The following is a 19,866-nucleotide window of genomic DNA, read 5'->3' on the forward strand; positions in this document are numbered from 1 at the left end:
CTCCCACCTTCCCTGTGTGGTCAGTTAGCTGCCCCTGACCCCCTCCCACCTTCCCGCCATGGTCTGTGTGTATGCCATCACAGTCTCACTGTTGCTCTTCATGGTGTGTCTTGCTTCTAGTGCCCATCCTGCCTGACCTCCATGGCTATCTTGCTGTTCCTGCCCTGCCCCCTTGCCCCCAGCCCTCCGTTTACATGTGCAGACCCCTCCTCCCTCCCTCCTGGCTTGTCTCTTCCATTGTAATGCCCCTGATCCGTCCCTCCTGCCCTTTATGGTCTGTTATGCTGCAGCTTTCTCTCCTGGCTGTCCATTATGGTCAGCTAGCTACCATTGCCTCTTGCCCCTCTGTTATCTGTTGTCCATGTGCATGGTCCTGTCCCCTCCCTCTTGGATTGTTTTGCTGCACTCCTGTCCCGCATGCCCTGTGTGGTGTATTGTGCTGCTGCAAACCCTGATGCCTGCCCTGCAGGGTCAGTTTGGTGCACCTCTCCATGTCCCTCCTGTCCTCTGTTATCCAAGTCCATGTCCCTACCCCATTTCCTTCCATGATCCAATGTACCATACTTGCGAACATTTTGAACTTGGTAAGAGGGAGATTTTGAAAACAAACTGGGGTATTGATTTTCCCCTTTGAGTTACATTGAAAAAGAGGAGATTGTAGACAGGAGACAGATCAAATAAACCCCATTTAAGCTTAAAAACATTGGATGTTTCCTGGCTGAATCGGGTCTGTTGGCATGTATGGTTGTACTACCATTGCCTCTTCCTTCTGCCCGCAATGGTCTATTACATTGCCACAGCCTCTCTTGCAAGTCCTGTATTGTTGGTTTTTTGCCCCTGTCCCCCTTTCCACTGCCCTCCATAGTCTGTTGTGCTGCCACGGCCCTTCCTGCCTGCTCAATGTGGTTAAATTGTTGCCTTTGCACCCTCCTACCTGCCTTCAATTTTCAGAGTCCGTGCCCCTGGCCTCTGCCTCTCAACAGTATCCTAATGAACAACTAGATTGCTAACATTCTAAATTTATTACAAAAGTGTGGGACGCCTGACGTCATCTTGATGTAATCAAAACTGTAATACCTAGAGCATTTCCTTTAGAAATTACATATATGAGAGGGTCTTATTGGCATCAAAATTATGGTTAGTGCTCTAAAAGACTAAAATAAGGACATATTTTCTGAGTTTTCAAATAGCGACAAAGCACTTTTAAATTATTTGTTATCTTTATGTTTTTTTATCCAGTTGACCACTTGATTAAATGTTGCACTTAGGGGAGAGGATGTGGTGTTACTTCCAGAACTGCAGACTTTGCAACTGGGGAACCAGGTTGGAGTTTCTGCTTCATCTCGACATTCTGTGATTCTGGTCAAATCACTTAGTCTCCCCATGTCTACAACCAAAATGAATTTGTTCTTGTGTGATGTAACCAATGCTCATGTAAAGCACTCCAATACCTGACAAGTCTGCACTATATAACACTGCAAAAACACAAAATAATAAGTGTTTTGCACACTTCTGTCATTGGGCTATATTTGGGCTACATCTGGGTGATTTTGGGCTACATTTGGGCTCTTTTGTCTCCGGTGGCCATCTTGGGAGATTTATTTGTTATGAAGTTTCCTAATTTCCTCATGTACTGCAGTCTCCTCAGTAGGAAATGCTTTCAGTTTTATACTTTGATTCCATCATGAAGGTATTCAGATATGTCACACATTTGCCATCAATTCTGAATGTTAGCCCTCTAGTTGCTAATTAGATCACTGTAGTAAAACTACTGTTCACCATGGAAGTCTGCTCCTGGTATTAAAAGTGCATGTTTCAGTCTGCATGTCAGAATTTTTTAATGAAATAGAAGAGGATTTGAGAAGTCACTCAAAATGTGCCCTCATTTTCTTTCTTCAGCATTAATCATCATTTCTATGCCAAAATGAACCCCCTCATTGTGTTCCTTTTTAAATTAAATGTTTTAAGTTTTACCAGTTTATTCCAATCAAGATGGCTTCAGCTGTGCCATACTTTTGTCATAATGAAGACAGTAAGCGCTCTAGTTGTTGTTAAGAACATTTTGGGACATTCTGTCATTGGGCTATACTTGGGCTACATCTGGGTGATATTTGGGCTACATTTTGGCTCTTTTGCCTCTGGTGGCCATCTTGGGAGACTTATTTGTTATGAAGTTTCCTAATTTCCTCATTTACTGCAGTCTCCTAAGTAGGAAATACTTTCAGTTTTTTACTTTGATTCCATCAAGAAGGCATTCAGATGTGTCACACCTTTGCCATAAATTCAGAATGTTAGCACTCTTTTTGCTCATTAGATCACTGTAGTAAAGCTACTGCTCACCAGGGAAAACTGCTGCTGGTATTGAAAGTGCATGTTTCAGTCTGCATGTCAGAATTTTTTAATGAAATAGAAGAGGATTTGAGAAGTCACTCAAAATGTGCCCTAATTTTTCTTTCTGCAGCACTAATCATACTTTTTATGGAAAAATGAACCCCCTCATTTTGTTCCTTTTTAAATTAAATGTTTTAAGAGTTACCACTTTAATCCAAGCAAGATGGCTTCAGGTGTGCCATACGTTTATCATAAGTAGGACTGTTAGCGCTCTAGTTGTTCTTTGGAACACTCTGGGAAGCTGCAATAGAACACAAAGGAATCAACTGACAGTCTCTGCCCTTGATGGATGTACATGTTTTACTGAGAATGTCAGACTTCATTCTCACATTACTGAGAAAGATAATGTGAATTTACAGAAAATAAGCTCTCAGTTTAGCTTATAGATCACCTTCCAAACCTCTGTGGGAAAAGCATGACAAAATATTTTTCTCTCAATCATGATATCCCAGCAGAATGCTTTTTCACATGGTGAAATCACCTCAGAACATACCACAATTCCTAAAATGAGTATGGTACCATCAACAAATGATTTATAATGTAACTAAAGTCTTAAAACCTTCTATTAACTGCAATGCTTTTTAATGAGTTGCTATCATGTATATTGGTCCCAAGATGGCTGCCAGCACTTCTTGGATGAAGTGCTGACAGCCAATCAGATCTCAGGATGAGATGTGTGGTTAGGCTCCACCCACATATATATATGATTTTACTTTTGATTTTCTCAGGAACTACTGAACAGATTGACACCAGACCTACAAAAGGCACATCCCTGACCTGAGTACTACCTCTCTGCCAAATTTCAAGTAATTCTGTTCAGCCGTTCGGGCTGTACCTTGGACTAAAGGTCCCTATGGGAAATTGCATGGGGAAAACGCGTTTTGGGACCCCCCTTTTTTCTCAGCCCCCGCTTGACGAATCCCCCCGCGACTTTCAGGGTAGGAGCGGAGCGGAGCGGAGCGGAGCGCCCCACCTATTTTGAAAATTTTGCGAGGATTCGTCTACCGGCGCCAAAGTTATTCCAAATAGAATGTTGCAGATTTCCTATGGAAACACGGTCCTAACTATAACTATCTACTGGCGACTGCCAGTAGATAATATATATATATATATATATATTATCTACTGGCGGTCGCCAGTAGATAGTTATAGTTAGGACCGAGTTTCCATAGGAAATCTCAAAATTCTATTTTGAATAACTTTGGCGCCGATTGACGAATCCTCGCGAAATTTTCAAAACTAATGGGGCGCTCCGCTCCGCTCCTACCCTGAAAGTCTCGGGGTGATTCGTCAAGCGGGGGCCGAGAAAAAGGGGGGGTCCCAAAACGCGTTTTCCCCATGGATTTTTCCATAGGGACTTTAGTCGCACCTACAGCCCGAACGGCTGAACAGAATTACGTGAAATTTGGCAGAGAGGTAGCCATATGGTCCATGAAGTGCCTTTTGCAGGTTTGGTGTAAATCTGCTCAGTATTTCTAGAGAAAATAGCATTTAAATCAATATATATATCTGTACGCGCGCAGCGTGCGCGCTGGGTGCGCGCACCTTGCCGTGCGCGAGCGCAATTCTGATTGGTTGTTAGATCTTAGTAAACATTCGAATCGGTCGAAACCAGGAAGTGTCGGCCGCCATTTTGTCTCTCGCACTCTGAGGGGGTGAAAAACAAAGGGGGAAAACGTGAGAAGGGGGCAGGATGGACAGGTCCTGACCCCCTAGCCGTGGTCAGGTGGTCCCAGAAGGACCCCCAAGGGCAAAAAATTATTATTATTTTTTTTTCGAAAAATCGCCGAGTGCGCGCACCCTGCGCACACCACCCAAACGGAAAAAATTCTGCGAAGTTCGCACAACGTACGGGCACTCCGCGATTTTTCGAAAAAAAAAATGTATTTGGCCCTTGGGGGCGAAGCGCTCCGTGCCCACCGCGCGCGCACGGCACGAACTGCGTAAAGTGTGCGCGAGGTGCGCAAAGCGACCCGCGTGCCCACGAAGCGCACCATGTGTGCACGGCACGAACTGCGTAATGTGGGTGTGCGGTGCGCGAAGCGCACCGTGTGTCCACCGCGCGCGCCGTGAAAAAGTTTTGTTTAAAAAAATATAATAATAAATACATAACTTAGCATTTCAAAAACCGTACAAATTAATTGAAAAAAACATAGGTTTCACACACGTTATAGTTAGGAATTAGCATTTAAAAAACCTTGCAAATTCACTTAAAAAACCATAGGTTTCACACATGTTATAGTTAGCTGGGCATTTCCCTCGTAAAAAACCAATGAAATTCCCCCGTTATAGTTAGTGCAGGCAACTATAACTCACGCGACCGCAATCCGCTGCTGATGACGTCAGATATTACATCACTGATGACATATGTGTCTTTCTGAAAAAAAAATAATGAAATATATGTATAGCTAAAGATGAATGGAAGAAGACATGGGTAAATAAGTGTCTAAATACAGTGATGTAATATCTGACGTCATCAGCAGCGGATTGCGGTCGCGTGAGTTATAGTTGCCTGCATTAACTATAACGGGGGAATTTCATTGGTTTTTTATGAGGGAAATGCCCAGCTAACTATAACATGTGTGAAACCTATGGTTTTTTAAGTGAATTTTATATATATATATAGATATATAGATATATATATATAAAATAAAAAATAAGAAAAAAATTCATTAAGATAAAGTCATATCAATTGCTAGTAATAAAAAATCAATATCAATAATATTTGTGAAAAAAATATAATGATATAATTTTTTACATTGATTTGATATATTCCTTTCATTTTATGATCATTAATTTAGATTATGATTAAAAAATTCATAGTTTAGGAATCGTTATGCCATGTTAATTGCCATTTATATAGCGCAAAAATCACAGGGAACATAAATCAAAACTAAGGTTACCCTTCCCAATGCCCGGTCAATCAGGGCGTAGCTTGTCCATAAGCCTGTATAAACAAGAAGGTCTTTAGTTTCCTCCTAATTGGAAGTAGAGTGACTTACCTGTGCAGACTCTCCGGCAGCTTGTCCAAAGCTGGGGAATCACAACTGAAAAAGTTTGGCCCCCCATGGTGACTTTGTCAAACTGTGGGCAGGACAATGAGCCTGCCTCAGATGATCAGAGGCCTCGTCCTGGCACATAACTCCTTACACGGTCCTTGATGTAATCAGGTGCCGTTCCATGCACGGCTTTGTGTGCAATACACAGACCCTTAAACCCAGCCCTCTGCTTGATTGGGAGCCACTGTAGTTGTTGCAGCAATGGTGTGGCAGGTGATATTCTAGGGAGTTTGAAAAAGCAGTTTCGCTGCATCGTTCATGACCACTTCAAACTTCCCAGATAATGTTTCAGGTAGCCAATATATAGTTCATTACCGTAGTCCAGCCGTAACGCAATTAGTGCAGATACTACGGTGTGCATGGTGGAGAATGACAGGAGGGGTACAAGTTTCGGGAGTTACCTCATAAGGCCCACACAATTCCCTACCACAGCGGTCACCTGGTTATTCTGCTTTAGCCTGGTGTCCAACCTAATACCTAAGCTCTTCACAACTGGCACCGGTATTGGAGTGGTGCCTAGCTCTTTGGTCAAAAAGAATTGGACCAGGGGTTGCTCCCTGTGGCAATAGCTAGTACCTCAGTCTTATCAGGATTTACTTTCAGTTGGTAGTCATCCAATTCATAGTAAACAAAAGAACGTTCTGTACGTTAGACTGTGCCTGTGTGGAATTGTCGATCCGCAAGATTTGTTGTGTATCGTCAGTGTAATTGAACACTTGGCATTCCAATTTTGCTAATGCTTCCATTAGCGGCTGAAGATAGATGTTAAAGAGCAGGGGGGACAGCGGAGAGCCCTGCTGGACACCACCCTGCAAAGCACCTTTCCTGGACACACATTCCCCAGTTGGACCTTTTGTGACCGATCCTTCAGGAAGGAGGCAATCCACCGATACACGGTGCCAGTGATTACCAGCCCCTGTATGCGGGTCAGCAGCTGAGCATGGTTTACCATGTTGAAGGTGGCTGTAAGACCCAATAGATTCAACACCAATGATTTCTTTTTATCAGCTGCGAACCTCAGCTCGTCCAGCCCAAGAGAATCACTAGCTTGTACTGTTGTGGCCCCTGAAGCCCTCTTGCCACACAAGGAGCAACTGATGTCCCTTCAAAAAGTATGAGAGCATTCTAAGCGCATGCCAGTCTACTACCTTAGCCAAGAAGGTAAGTCTAGATATTTGCTGATAGTTCTTCAAATTGTTGATATCTGCACCTGCTTTCTTCAGCAACGGAGTCACCGTGGCTTCCTTAAAGTTGAGAGGAACCTTCCCAGTTACCAGGGGCAGGTTTAGCAAGAACAACAGCTCCGACACCATCACTGGGAGAATCAGTTTGAACACCTTGGGTGTGCAGGGGTCATCTGGAGACCCTGATTTCACTTTGGCCATGATATGTGCTAGGCAGTCTGGATCTAATGTTGGAAAAACTGAGAACTTACCAACCTGAAAGTCTGGTGGTTCCTCCACTAACAAAGGGCATGGGCTTATGTGGGTGTTGCCTGTATCCATTAGGATATCCTTAACTGTTGTTAATCATATTCCAGTGAGCCAAATTGGGAACCGACTTCTGTTCATTCTTTTGACTCATTTCTCTCAACACAATAAAGATCTCCTTCCGAGTATCCTTGGCCTCCTTGATCTTCAACTCATAGTACTCTGATTTATTTGCAATGATGGCTGTTTTATAAAGGGATAGCTTTGCATTATATTCCTCCTGGGCTTCCAGATCGTATGACTTCTGCCAGTGCCTCTCTCACTGGCGTAGGATTAGTCTCTTTCCTCTTAATTCCTCTGTACGCCATGAGGCACCCTTAACTCTGTTTGTTACCCTTTTCCTCCATGCAGGGGCAACCTTACCAATGGCTTTCCTCAGCCAGCTTGTGAGCCTCTCACATTCCAGATCCACCATATGTCTCCCTGGGCACGTTGTCTCATACAATGCCTCCCTCAAACTGGCTTCCTCTATTTAATGCCAATTTCGTACCATCCTCCTATGCTGACTGGGCAAAGGGATCAAGAAACTGATCAGATGGTGATCTTTCCAACTACCTGGTCTACACTCTATTAGTTGTGCAGCGGGCAGCGTAATCATGATGAGGTCTAGAGTATGGCCCTTCTCATGAGTAGGGATCTCCACAGTTTGTTTCAGCCTCAGCATGGCCATCACCTCTCCAAACCTGCTGGTCGAGGGCTCTTTCGGTGCCTGGTCCCAGTGGTAGTTAAAGTCCCCCACCACTAGGATCTGTTGATCTCTGGAACACAAATCGCTAACCACTTTGGTGAGCAGATCATTGAATGGAGGGGTGGACCGAGGTGGGCGGTATACTACTAGAATGATCAGGCAAGATGATTTAGCCCTATTTTCATCCCCATGACCTCTGCTTCGCTCTCTGCTACTATCCTTTCTGGGGTCAGGGACCTGCAGCTGAACACTGCCACTCCCCCCTCTTTTCTTGCCCTGTCCATTGTTTGTAGAGACATCATAATCTGGGAGGAGGGAGGCCACTATATCGGGACCTGAGGCATCCTCTAGCCACGTTTCCGTTATTGCAAGGATATCTGGCTCTTCCTCTTGGAGCAGCATAAACATTTCCAAATTCTGTTTCTGGAGGGACCAAGTGTTCAACACTACGGCCCTCAATCCAGAGGAATCACCCGACCCTGCATCCTTCACCCTCCGAGCTTGAGTATCACTGCTCTCTGGCTCCCCATTTCCGACTGGCAGATTAGCAGTTAAAAGCTTCTCTTCTAGCGCTACAGGAAGGGCTGGCGTGTGGAGCATACCATTTAGTTCCCGAAGTTCCTCCATAGAGCCGGTCGGGCACGGCCGGGCGCAGACGTGCTAGCTTTAGGCACGCCTTTGGCGTACTATCGGTGCACCCGCTGCGTGTCCTCTCCAGCCTGCTCAAATGCTCACATCCCCCTCCGCCCTACCAACAGTCCTGCTGTGCAGCAGCTGATCAGGATCTAGACCGCTCACCGACAAAACCACTGAGTCGGGAGAGGAAGGCTGAAAAAAGCCTAGGTGCCAGACAGGATCTAGTAGCAATAAAAGCAATTAGACAGTATGCCAAAACAGAGCCCTAGTACATATTAAAAACAATCAGGCATTGCAGTTTAAACTTTTAGCGATATTCAGAAGCGCTGGTAACCCAGGTATGGTCACCGTTCCCTCACCGTACTAAATACATTAAAAAAAGTAATAATTATTAATAGGGAATTATTGGTTGATATGTTAATATTTAAACATGTTTAAACATAGTTTTGGTTAGTGCTTCTTTTAAGTGACCAAAACTTTCTCCAAATTGTTATAGGTTGGAGTGGGAGTAGTAGATATCACCCTTTTAGTGTTTTACACTTTCTTCAGAATAGTTTTCTTTGGAGTGGAAATAGTAAATGTCATCCCTTCAGTGTCCAACACATTCCCTTACTTGTTTTTAACTGGAGTGTGCAGACTCAGGGCCTGATTCCCATTTTGGCGGTGCAGCGCCCGGTCTGACCTGCGACTGCACCCCCAAAGCTGTTTTGGGCAACCTACCAGACTAAGGGCCCGATTCCGATGCAGTTCGGAAATCTTCCCGACTGAATCGGTTTGGGAATGGTTCCCAACAGCCTCGGATCAGGAGAGTCCGAGCGCAGAGTACAATGCATCCGGATACTTATAGATACAATGGCACTTACTCATTTCGGTATTCACAGAAGTTAGGAGTCCTAACTTTAGGACTCCTAAATGCCTTCCAGACCCAAATGAAAAATGAGTGAGTGAATGAGTGAATGAATGAATTGATTGATGTCCATATAAAGGATATTCAAATCTCACAGTGCTAAGATTCCAAAATGGTTTTACCTTTGTAGAGAATCCAATGGTAATATTTGATTTAGGGACATGCTTTTGGACTAGTATGTGCCATGGAGATTAGGTGTCTGATTTCTTCAAAATGTTGAGTTTATGGGCACTTAAATTCAGCCTGTGTCCATGCAGGGATGCAGGGCTCCCACCGTCTGACGTCGAACCCTCTGTTGGCGCATGTTTTGCACTCTGGTAAAATGTTAACCAATAATTTCTCCCAAATCTTTTGTTGCCAAATGGACTCTAAATGATTTCATTTCAATTGGACAAACCATGACCTCTGTAACCAAAAGGTTTGGCTGCAAGTTGGAAAAACCTGATGAACTCCCATGTGATTGAGGAATGGACAATTATTGCACCAGACCAATCTTCCTAGTTATAAATACATCAGGGCCCATTTTGAAAAGGTAAAGTTAGACCAAAAGTCAACATTTCGACCTGTAGTCTAAGTTTAGACCTAAAGTCCAACTTTACACCTGACGACTAACTTTGCACCTGAAGACTAACTTTACACCTGAAGTCTAACTTTACACCTGATGACTAACTTTGCACCTGAAGTCTAACTTTGCACCTGAAGTCCAAGGGCCCGATACACAAAGGTAAACTGAGAAGAAAGTGTAACTTTACAACTTTTGATATTCACAAAGGGCATTTACAATTAGTGAAGTTTGACTATTGTCTCAATTATAACTTAAGTTTTGGTCTCAGTTAGGCTTAAGACCAAAACTTAAGTTAAACTGAGACAAAGGTCCAACTCCACCACTCGTACATGCCCTCTGTGAATACTGAAAGTTGAAAAGTTAGACTTCTGCCTCAGTTTACCTTAGTGAAACAGGCCCATTGTTTAGACCTAAAATCTAACTTAGACCAAAAGTCTAGCTTTACTACTTTCCGATATTCACAAAGCTAAGTTTACTACTAAGGGCCCAATTACAATGTTGTTTGGAAACTGTCCTGAACAAATCAGTTCCAGAATAGTTTGCAAATTAATCTGGCCCTGTGAGTCTGGAGGACTGATTATGATGTTTCTCATCATCATTCGGTCGGACTCGCATTGACTTCCATAAGAGCCTGTGTTCTGAATGCGAACACAGGCTCCCATTGACAAAAGGGATGGTTGGGGAAAACCTTGCACCCTGTGGCGTGCACTCCATGGTGCCTGCCACATTGTGCATTGTTTGGAAGAGGGATTCTTTGGGTACCCCCATGGGCAACATTGGGATGCCTTCAGGTGAAGGGGGCCCTCTATGGGCCCCCAAAGACTGATTCCGACAGCTGTTTTGTCTCAGGCAAACCAAATCCAAATGGCTGTCCGAATCGGTCATCGTAATCGCTTGTCCGGAAACAGTGCTCATTGAGCTGTAGGATTCGGTTCCAAAAAGAATCGGACTGACCCAGCGATTGTTATTCAGACTGCCCATATGGTTTCCTGGCATCGTATTTGGTTGTTGGGAAAACTGTGCAATTCTGTAGTAAACAAGAGTTGCCAGTTGGATTCAGCAATACCTAATGTCATCCGGAACCCTTCCTAACTACATCGTAATCGGCCGCTAAGTGGTAAAGTTAGACTTTTGGTCTAAGTTTGACTTTTTGTCTAAACTTATACTTAAGGTCTAAACGTAGGTTTCATGTACAAGGTAAGACTTCAGGCGTAAAGGTAGACTTTATGTCTAAACTTAAACTGTCATGATTGTCAACCTGCCTGTCTTCCGGGTCAGCTAGCAAGCAGCAAGCGGCGAGCAGTAACCCGAAGACTTTTCTTGCTTGTGCGGGAGGAGCCGCGGCAATCTTCAACGACTGAGTTCCATTGTAGGAACCCCTGCCGGTGCCTCTGTGGCAAGCAGCAAGTGTGGCAAGCGCGGCCACTGTTGGCGGGATTGCGGAGGCAGCCCAATTGGGTCAGGTGCAGCCTGTAACCCCGTCTCGTGTGCCCTGGTTGCCACTTCCCCTCACTCGCTCCCGCCACCCACTGCAGTTCACCTCACCATTGCCTCGCCATCACAGCAGCCCGAGGAGCAGTTCACTCACCCACCCGGAGCTCCAGCACCTCGAATCTGGGGTTAGCATTCCATGTCAGCTTAGCAGGGGAGGAGGGCTCTGATTCTCCCGTGCTCTCTCTCTCTCCCCCCAAGCCTCCCTCCATCCCACCTCAGACTGCCTACTGACGCTCCCTATTGCTCCCGATTGATTCAAAATGGACTCTGCCGCAGAGTGTTGGGCCAGTGCGCTGCGGCGATGGCCTGGTTAGTCTGAGTCAATCTGGTTATGTTTTGTGGCACCCCTCGGTGTGCCCTCACTTGCTATTTAAACCTCCCTCTTCAATCAGCAATAATTCCCAGCTATGAGATCCGGGAAAGTCAGGAAAGTTCCAGCTAAATCTTCCAAAAAAAGTCTAAAGACGAGGGCAGCCCACACATCCTTGGACGCTGCAGCAATGGTCCTAACTCCATCAGGAACATCAGCAAAACCACAATCTGGCTCAGTTACAACCCCAGCAATCTCCAATCCAATCCCTGTCCTCCCAAGGCACCCTTGCCCAACAAGCAACACGGGGCGCAGGCAAACACCAGTAAAGCTTTACTCCTGAGGAACCAACACCGGGACCTTCAGTAATTGCAGCATCCTCGTTAAAAAAGGTGACATTGAGGGATTATTTCAGGAACTCTGTTTTCAAAGCCAAAGCGAGGATCAGTTCAAAACAAAAGCCCAATCTCAAGTTCAATAAGTCCAATCAGTATGTTGCTGTTCTACCATCATTGAGTCTCTATATTCAATACCTCAATTTCTCACGTCAGTATTAACAGAAATTATAAAGCTACCAACATCTGGGCACTCTGACCCTCTGCCCCAGGCACCCTTTTTGGGCGAGGGCTTGGAGTCTGACCCTCACGACCGATCGAACACAAGCCCCCTCTCCATCAATCATGGCGATAGTTGATTCTATTGCAACCACCGACGTAGCACCACACCAACAACACACCCATTGGCTGTCCAAACGGGGAAAAAAAATACTCCGGAAATCTCGTAATAGACACATAGTCAAAACCAAAAAAAAATCAGTAGTAATTTCTCAAAAAACAAATCTGTTATAGCACGGGGTTCGCTCATAGCGCCCAGCGTCTTTAGCAGTTTGTTATCAGCAGCTCAGACTTTAACGCCTCAAAAAGCATTTTTAAAACCGAATTGTTTATTAGCAGCAGAGACGCTTCATATTTCAAGGCACTCACCGCATCCAATTTACCAAGAAACACCTGGAAAAAGTCAATCACAAACCACTGAGGAGCCAGCAATTGCTAACACGCCGGCCTCGATCATCAGGACTCCCCAAAAGCCATGCGCTGCCAGTAGAGCCCCTCCCCTATCTCCAGCGGGAAACAGCAGATCAGGCTTGCATTATGCAGCCAACTTCAGCAAAGGCTCCGATGGTCTGCCCTCGACAACTCCACCCAGGCAACCATCCTTGGCGCCCTTGTGCACAACAGTTCCCTTCTCATAAACAACTAACCATCTTAGTGAGAAAGCGCCCCTCTTGCTCCCCATATTTATTCTTCAACAGACATCAGAAGCAAACTTTAAATCAATTGAGTCCCTAACCGCAGGGGAAGTGTACAACTTAGCTACCGACAGCATTGAGACCAAGCAGAACCAACCCTAATTACAGTAGCACCCTCTGCCATAAGGGAGCTGGTTCAATCAAAAGTCGACCAATTCAAAAACTGGGGAATTATTATAACAACGCCTTGCGTTCCCCATTACCCATCAACACTCGCAACCACCCAGGCTCAAGCTTCCAGTACAAATTCTCTTCCCTTTTCTGTACTAAAGTCAGCGAGAACCCACTCTCCAGTTGGTAAAATTGAGCAAAGAGTTTACCAGCAAGTCACACAAAGAGCAGACTGGTCATGACTGCCAGCAGCCCTATCCTGGAGTCAGAACGATTGAAACAACACTGATCACAGAGGAACAATATGTTCCTGGAACATCAATGGATTTTTTACGGAATCCCAATCATAGGACACACTAGAATTTATAAAAAAAACTATTACATTATACTTCTCCAGGAAACCTGGTCAGCAAATAGCATCCCTATTGAAGGCTACCTGGAATTCATGTCTCCCGCTACAAGAATGTGTAAATACGGCAGACTGCATGCTGGCCTTTCGATTCACGTTACTACTAAACTGTCCCCATGCATTTAACAGCTAAAATCTGAAGAAGACTGGGTTACCCATATTGTGGCTGGAAGTTCCACTTCAGACAGCCAGTTACTACTGCTCAACATTTGCATCTCTCTGTGTACAACTGAGAAAAAATACAAACTGTGTCATCTCATCGAAATTTTTGCAATATATTAATGTGACTACGGTAGTATACCCTGTTTAATTTCTGGAGATTTTAAAACAAAACTTTTTCAAAATTTGTTTGAGGACCTTGGGATCGCTTTTCCAGTGGTTCCCCGCATCTTACCTCACAATCAATACCCGCAGGACACAGACCCTTGAAATTGGGCGAATATACTGTCCTTCAGCTTAGTAGAGTGGGTTACATCGTATTAAATGAGCGCTTCACTATGGACACCCCCCCTGCTTGGACAAGATCTAATGGTAGAACCCACTAATTTCTGGACTTCACATTAGGTAGCAGCTAAATGCTCCCCTTGATCAAGAGCTATTGCATCACCACGCAAGGGAAGATTGACCACCGACCTCGAACAATAACTCTATCGTTCAACATTCCCTGTCATCAGGTAATTGCACACACGATCAGGCTGCCACTCAGAGACCTTAAGGAGAATCAAATGGACGTCCAGCGCTGTCCCCTCAATAACGGAAAAATGTAGATCTTTTCTATGTTTATTGAATGAAAAAGATGATGTTATTGATGGCTGGGAAGCTTTCGTAAATCGATTGATTAACAAATTTCCGTCCGCGAGTCGTATCTGGCAACACATAACACAACCTCGCATTTCATTAGAGATAACAAAAGTTAAAATCTCAAACAAGAAACGGGGCTCTACGCCTGGCTAGGAAAAGCCCAGAAAATACAATGCTCTTTAACAACTACAAGCAAGCTCAAAAAGCTTTCAAGTCATCCATACACAGGGACAAACAAACAGCGTCCGATCAATTATGGCTGAAGTAGGTTCATCCAACACAAAGATATTTTGGAATCTAGTGAACAGGGGTCCATTAGGAGGAAGTGGCCACGGTAGCGCAAGTATAAGTGAAGAAGAATGGACTCTGTATTTAACAAATCATTTTAGCAAAGATACAAGCAGGGACGGTTATTCTAGCCCCTTTCTATCAACTGAATTCGAGTCACCATCCTCTGAAGTCAAACGCATAGGTAAGACCGGTAGTATCAACTTAGTTAATCACGTTTTGGAAGTAACAATAATTGATGGAAAGGATAAGTGCGAAGATCCTACGATCAAGATTTCGATGGTACCAGAAGCGTTCAGAAATAATATTGATCGCACAATTAGTACAGCTAGGTCAGAAGGAGCTCCTGGTCCTAAGTTACTTCCTCAGGCCCTGTTTAAATGAGATGCAGACTTGTGGTCAGAAATTTTGCCTCCCCTGTTTTCATATTGCAGGCTTAACCACTACATCCCGGAGTACTGGAAAGGCGCTATCATCCACCCTGTCTATAAACGTGGCAAGAGAAATGATCCTAAAAATGACAGAATGATAGCTCTCCTCGATGTCGAATCTAAACACTATGCCAGTATTTTACTGGAAGAGCTGTCGGCCTGGGCAGAATCCACAAAGCGTCTCCCCTTTAACCAGACCAGCTTCGTGGCTAATTCAGGAACAACAAGCAACTTACTCACATTATCCGTTTTGATGGAAAAAGCGGCAGTCCAGCGGTTCCCTTAAAAGCCATAATCCAACTCTATTCGAAAACCTGGATTAGAATAAACTTGAGAGAAGGCTCTCATGTCTCAAGGAAGATTCAGACTGCAAGTGGCGTCAAACAAGGTTGCGTGTTGGCCCCACTCCTTTTCAACCTGTTCATTTTGGACCTATCTCCCATACTCGACAATGTTAACTCTCACCCCCCCCAAATAGATGGAACTCTTATTAGCAATCTGTTATATGCCGATGACCTTGTGTTACTAAGTCAAACAAAGGTGGTACTACCTGAGGTTACTCGATCAGCCGCTCCCCCATGCAAAAAACAACTCCCTTGAATTGAATCTGTCAAAAACAATTTCTTTTGGGAAGCGGAAGCAGCAGAGAGGCTGGTGGTTTTTCAATAATTCAAATATTGAACCAGTTTCCCAATATAAATACTTGGGAATTTTCCTGGACACCAGAGGTTCCTTTGTAAAGCAGAAAGAGGCAGTAAGGGCTAAAGCCCTGACACTCGAGGTTGCTCAGCAAAACTCTCGAAACAGCTACTCAGCCCAAGCCTACCTCCACTGCCTAAGGTGATGAAGGCAAAGATTACCAACTCCCTATCATATGGCCTTGAGATCATGATGGGCGCAATAAGTATTCCACTAAACAATGTAACCACCAAAATCTTCAAACAAGCATGGTGCCTGCAAAAATCCTCATCACCAGCCCAAGTTAGACTTGAACTCGGCTTATTAGATCATCACAGTGTCGAAGCCAACACGTTTATCAAGCTCTGCAACAGATTGCGCAACTCCCGGGAAGGTTGCCTGGAGGCTAGACTTTGGAATGAAATATTGACCAGCCAACCAGCCAAAAACATCGGTGCCATCTGGACCATTCCCTGCAGTTACTCGGTGTCAAGGAATACTAGGGAACAAATCCATCCCAGCTGGCGTTAAAGGCTGTCATCGAGAGAACTGTCCAGCTGCGGTCTTTTCATTCTGATAGAGCAAAAGCGTCAAGAAGGAAACACGCCTGGCGGGTATTTCTGACTTCAAACCGGGGGTCGAATCACCTTTTTTATCAAGCACGTTTGCACTTTTTTGGAAGCTAAAGTTTATGGATCTGAGGATGGGATAATGGCCTTTTTTAAAGCAGCTGCCTGAATGGCGGCGCCCTAGTGTTAGTACCGAATGTAGGGAGTGGGGCTACCACTCTGAAGCAATGGACCTTATAGCCTGAGCCTGTCCCACATTGCTCAACGACAGAAGGACCCTACTGTGGGATGAATGGAATATGCTTGAAGCTCGCATATGCCGACAGACTATAATAGCTGCCATAAACTCAGAAAACACGAAGCTGAACATTCGGTTCACCAAATTTGTTACCAGAGCGGCCAAAACACTTGGGAAAAACAGGGCCGCAAATCTCCCTCCCTCCGGTTGCACCGTCATGCCTCCCTTTGACCAATCTATGAACTCTTGATCATCCAGTGTTGTTCATTCGAACATTGCTTTTCGCCTAATATTATTTGCTCCTACTTTCTTATATGACTCTTTGAAAATATATGTCTAGCTGTCCCTTTCCAGATTTTACAAGTGAAAACATCACAGCCCTTAGGATAACCAAGGCTTTGAACATTACAGGCTACTAATCAATTTTTGGACATTTTAATCACAATCCATTTTTTAGTATGATCATTGCACTCTTTCTGTATCAATTTGCGTCTTTTAAACTTTGTTTTTTGTATACGTGAATTACACGTTCTTAAAATTGTTATGGTTTTAAGTAATCAAACAATAAAGATAAATTTGAATTTGAATTTGACTTCAGGACTAGATTTTGAGTGTTGGTCTAACTTTAGCTTTGTGGAACATGTCATGAGAGTATGTCTTTAATACATGTCTGTCACCTTTTCTGAACAGGTGCTAAAGTGATTCAGTGGGTGAGATTGGGGGTTGAGGTTGGGGGCTGAGAGGAAAAATACAAACTTTGTTTTTCTGGTGGGCGCATTGTATACTTCTTCCTAGTCACAAAAATTAGGGAATGTGACTTGGCTGCCACTGAAGCTAAAATCTCATGTATTTTCCCATCCAGAATTACCGCCAGACAAACTGGGATATTGTTCCTTCACACCCAGAAAAAGCAGGTGTGGGAAAATCTATCTACTCTCATTCACGCTGAGTTTAGATCCATGCAGTAATTGTGCTCAGAGTGACCCTGAATCAGGCTTAAAGAATGCAACAATCAATATGGATTTAGTTGTTTGTAGCTGTGTTTTTGAAATGGGAATAATCCATTCTTCCTGAATGTGGTTTGATGTTTGGTTATACTGTTATGCTCTGAGGATGCTGAGAGGTAGGATTCAAAGCTGTTCATCTGTTTTTTATGCCAGAGTCTAATTATCATGTCTAGGAGTGCCTGTCCTACAGACCCAGTTAAGTTTGAAGTATTACTATGTAAACAACTTGGATATGTTCTAGAATTCACTCCGAACGCTGATGCCGTCCTTTATTTTGGTCTTGACTATAACAAAAATGGAAGCCACACCGTTTGTCCTGAATGTGACTTTCTGATCTTGCGTTTTGTGTTTCAGGTGAACAGTTTCCTCCAGAAGCTACATTTTAGGACTGCTGCAGGGCATGTTATATTTTTTGATGACAAAGGGCAAGTACCAGCAAAGTATGACATTCTGAACTGGGTTTATAAAGGCATCTATGACTTGGAAGTTGTTAAAGTTGGACAATTGGATCTCACAGCACAACCAGGGCAACAACTTGTCATCAACCACAACTCCATCTCGTGGCGTGTTAGTGGTGATCACAAGCATCAGGTAAGTTAATACCCTTCATGTATCTAATTAGTGGCAATCAGGTGGGACCTGTTTCAACTGTTTTAACTTGGGATCAACTAATATCCCAACGTGTCAGAAGCTCTGTACCACCTTTAAAGTTTAAAGTTCGCAATCTGCTGTGGAAAACACACTGCTGAGCACATTCTGTCTAAGCGCTAAGACTCAATGAATGAAAAGCTGCGTAGCACACACTTTTAAGTTCAGGTTCAAACTTTTATGAGAAATAATAAGTGTCATTCCCAAAAAATGAGTATCTGTAGACCCCACCTGCTTGAATAGGTCACTGATTCTAAGCTAATACTCATCAGACACTGAAAATACTGGGTCTTAATTACAAGCCAATTGTGCGGCCAGTGTGCCATTTGTTTTTTTAAAGCACTGGCAGCGCAGTGTGACTGCCCATATTTACAAAGTCAGGTTAGTCACCCTGTGGGACCTTTCATGGCCTTATCAATATGGGCCTCTTTCACGTATTACTCTGCGTGAAAGGGGCGTTCCATGGGTGTAGCTCTGGGTGTTCCCACACAACATCCATGGAACTTGATGCATTTCCAGATATACAACAATATGTAAAACTGTGAAATGCGTCAGAATCTTATGCCTTCCCAGGAGAGGCGTAGGAATGGTGCAACAAGGAGAAATACTCTTATTTCTCAACAGTTTTCCTCTTGCTTTGCACATAGAAAGAGGAAAATGCCATTAATGATTGTTTTTGTGAATGAAGGTGTACAAAACAAACATCCCAGTGGTGCAGGCACCCTTGCAAAATGACGCAAGAATTTCTGCGCTCGCACATGGCAGCCCATTGTGCGTCAGCAAAGGGGAAAGCACACAGATGCGTCGTATTGTTGTTAATACAATATATTCCTGTGGATTGAAAATGAAGTAGCATGGAACTGCGTCATTTTCTTGTAGATGAGACCTGTTGTTTAAATTATTAATTTAGTTTTTATCTTAAGAGCAGTCACAGTTTTATCAGTCATAAGAGTATATCTGGGCAGCTTTCCTTGACTTATGAGTGGCAAGAATTTAGCTCTGTAAACTTACAAATATATATAAAGCTTTTCTTGCAGGCCTTGATACAAGTATGTTAATATTGAGAAAGTCGATGTCAATATGAATAACAATACACTTATGTATAGAAACAAAATCACATCTTTATTGACAAACTGTCCCGTTATGAGCTTCACATAACCCCTGACGCAGAAATACATAAGCATGCTCAGAGATCCGGGCCCAGCAGACATGGCCAGAGGGATATGCACCCTCCCAAAACACTATAAAGTCAGCTGCCACACAAAGTTACAAACACATGGCCAATCAGGACACAGCACACACAGTGCACGCATTGATCACGTGCCCGCTTCCCGGACACCGGACACGTTACACACTGGCCACATTGTGTCTATGCAAGGTCGAGGCCCACCTGGAATCCTCATTCAATACATTCATTTATGACTCCAAAGACAGTAATTCACATTCCTTACCACAGAAGGGTCTCTGGAACAGTTTATGGCATTCAATGTACTGTATATAAACTCATCTCAGAACGATTGCAAATTGAGACAGCCCTCAGACCCAATGTCTGTGACTGTTCTCCCGGCCGCACTGTTTAATTAAACAAACTGTTCCTGTTGTTTCAAACGCCTCATTTCTTGTTTAAGAAGCATTTATCTACCAATGATTCTTCACTGTGTGCGAAAATAAAGAAAGGGGCACTCCGGCGGGTCAAGGGGCTTGTAAATACCTAGTGTAGTACAAAATAAATGCACATTCTAGAATATGTTTTTATTCCCTTACAATGTGGTATAAATTTAAATTTGACTCATTAAATATGAAATGTTCCATAGAATATTAATGACAATGATGTTTA

The sequence above is a fragment of the Triturus cristatus genome, chromosome 5_1, assembly GCF_964204655.1.
Source record: "Triturus cristatus chromosome 5_1, aTriCri1.1, whole genome shotgun sequence".
Lineage (NCBI taxonomy): Eukaryota > Metazoa > Chordata > Amphibia > Caudata > Salamandridae > Triturus > Triturus cristatus.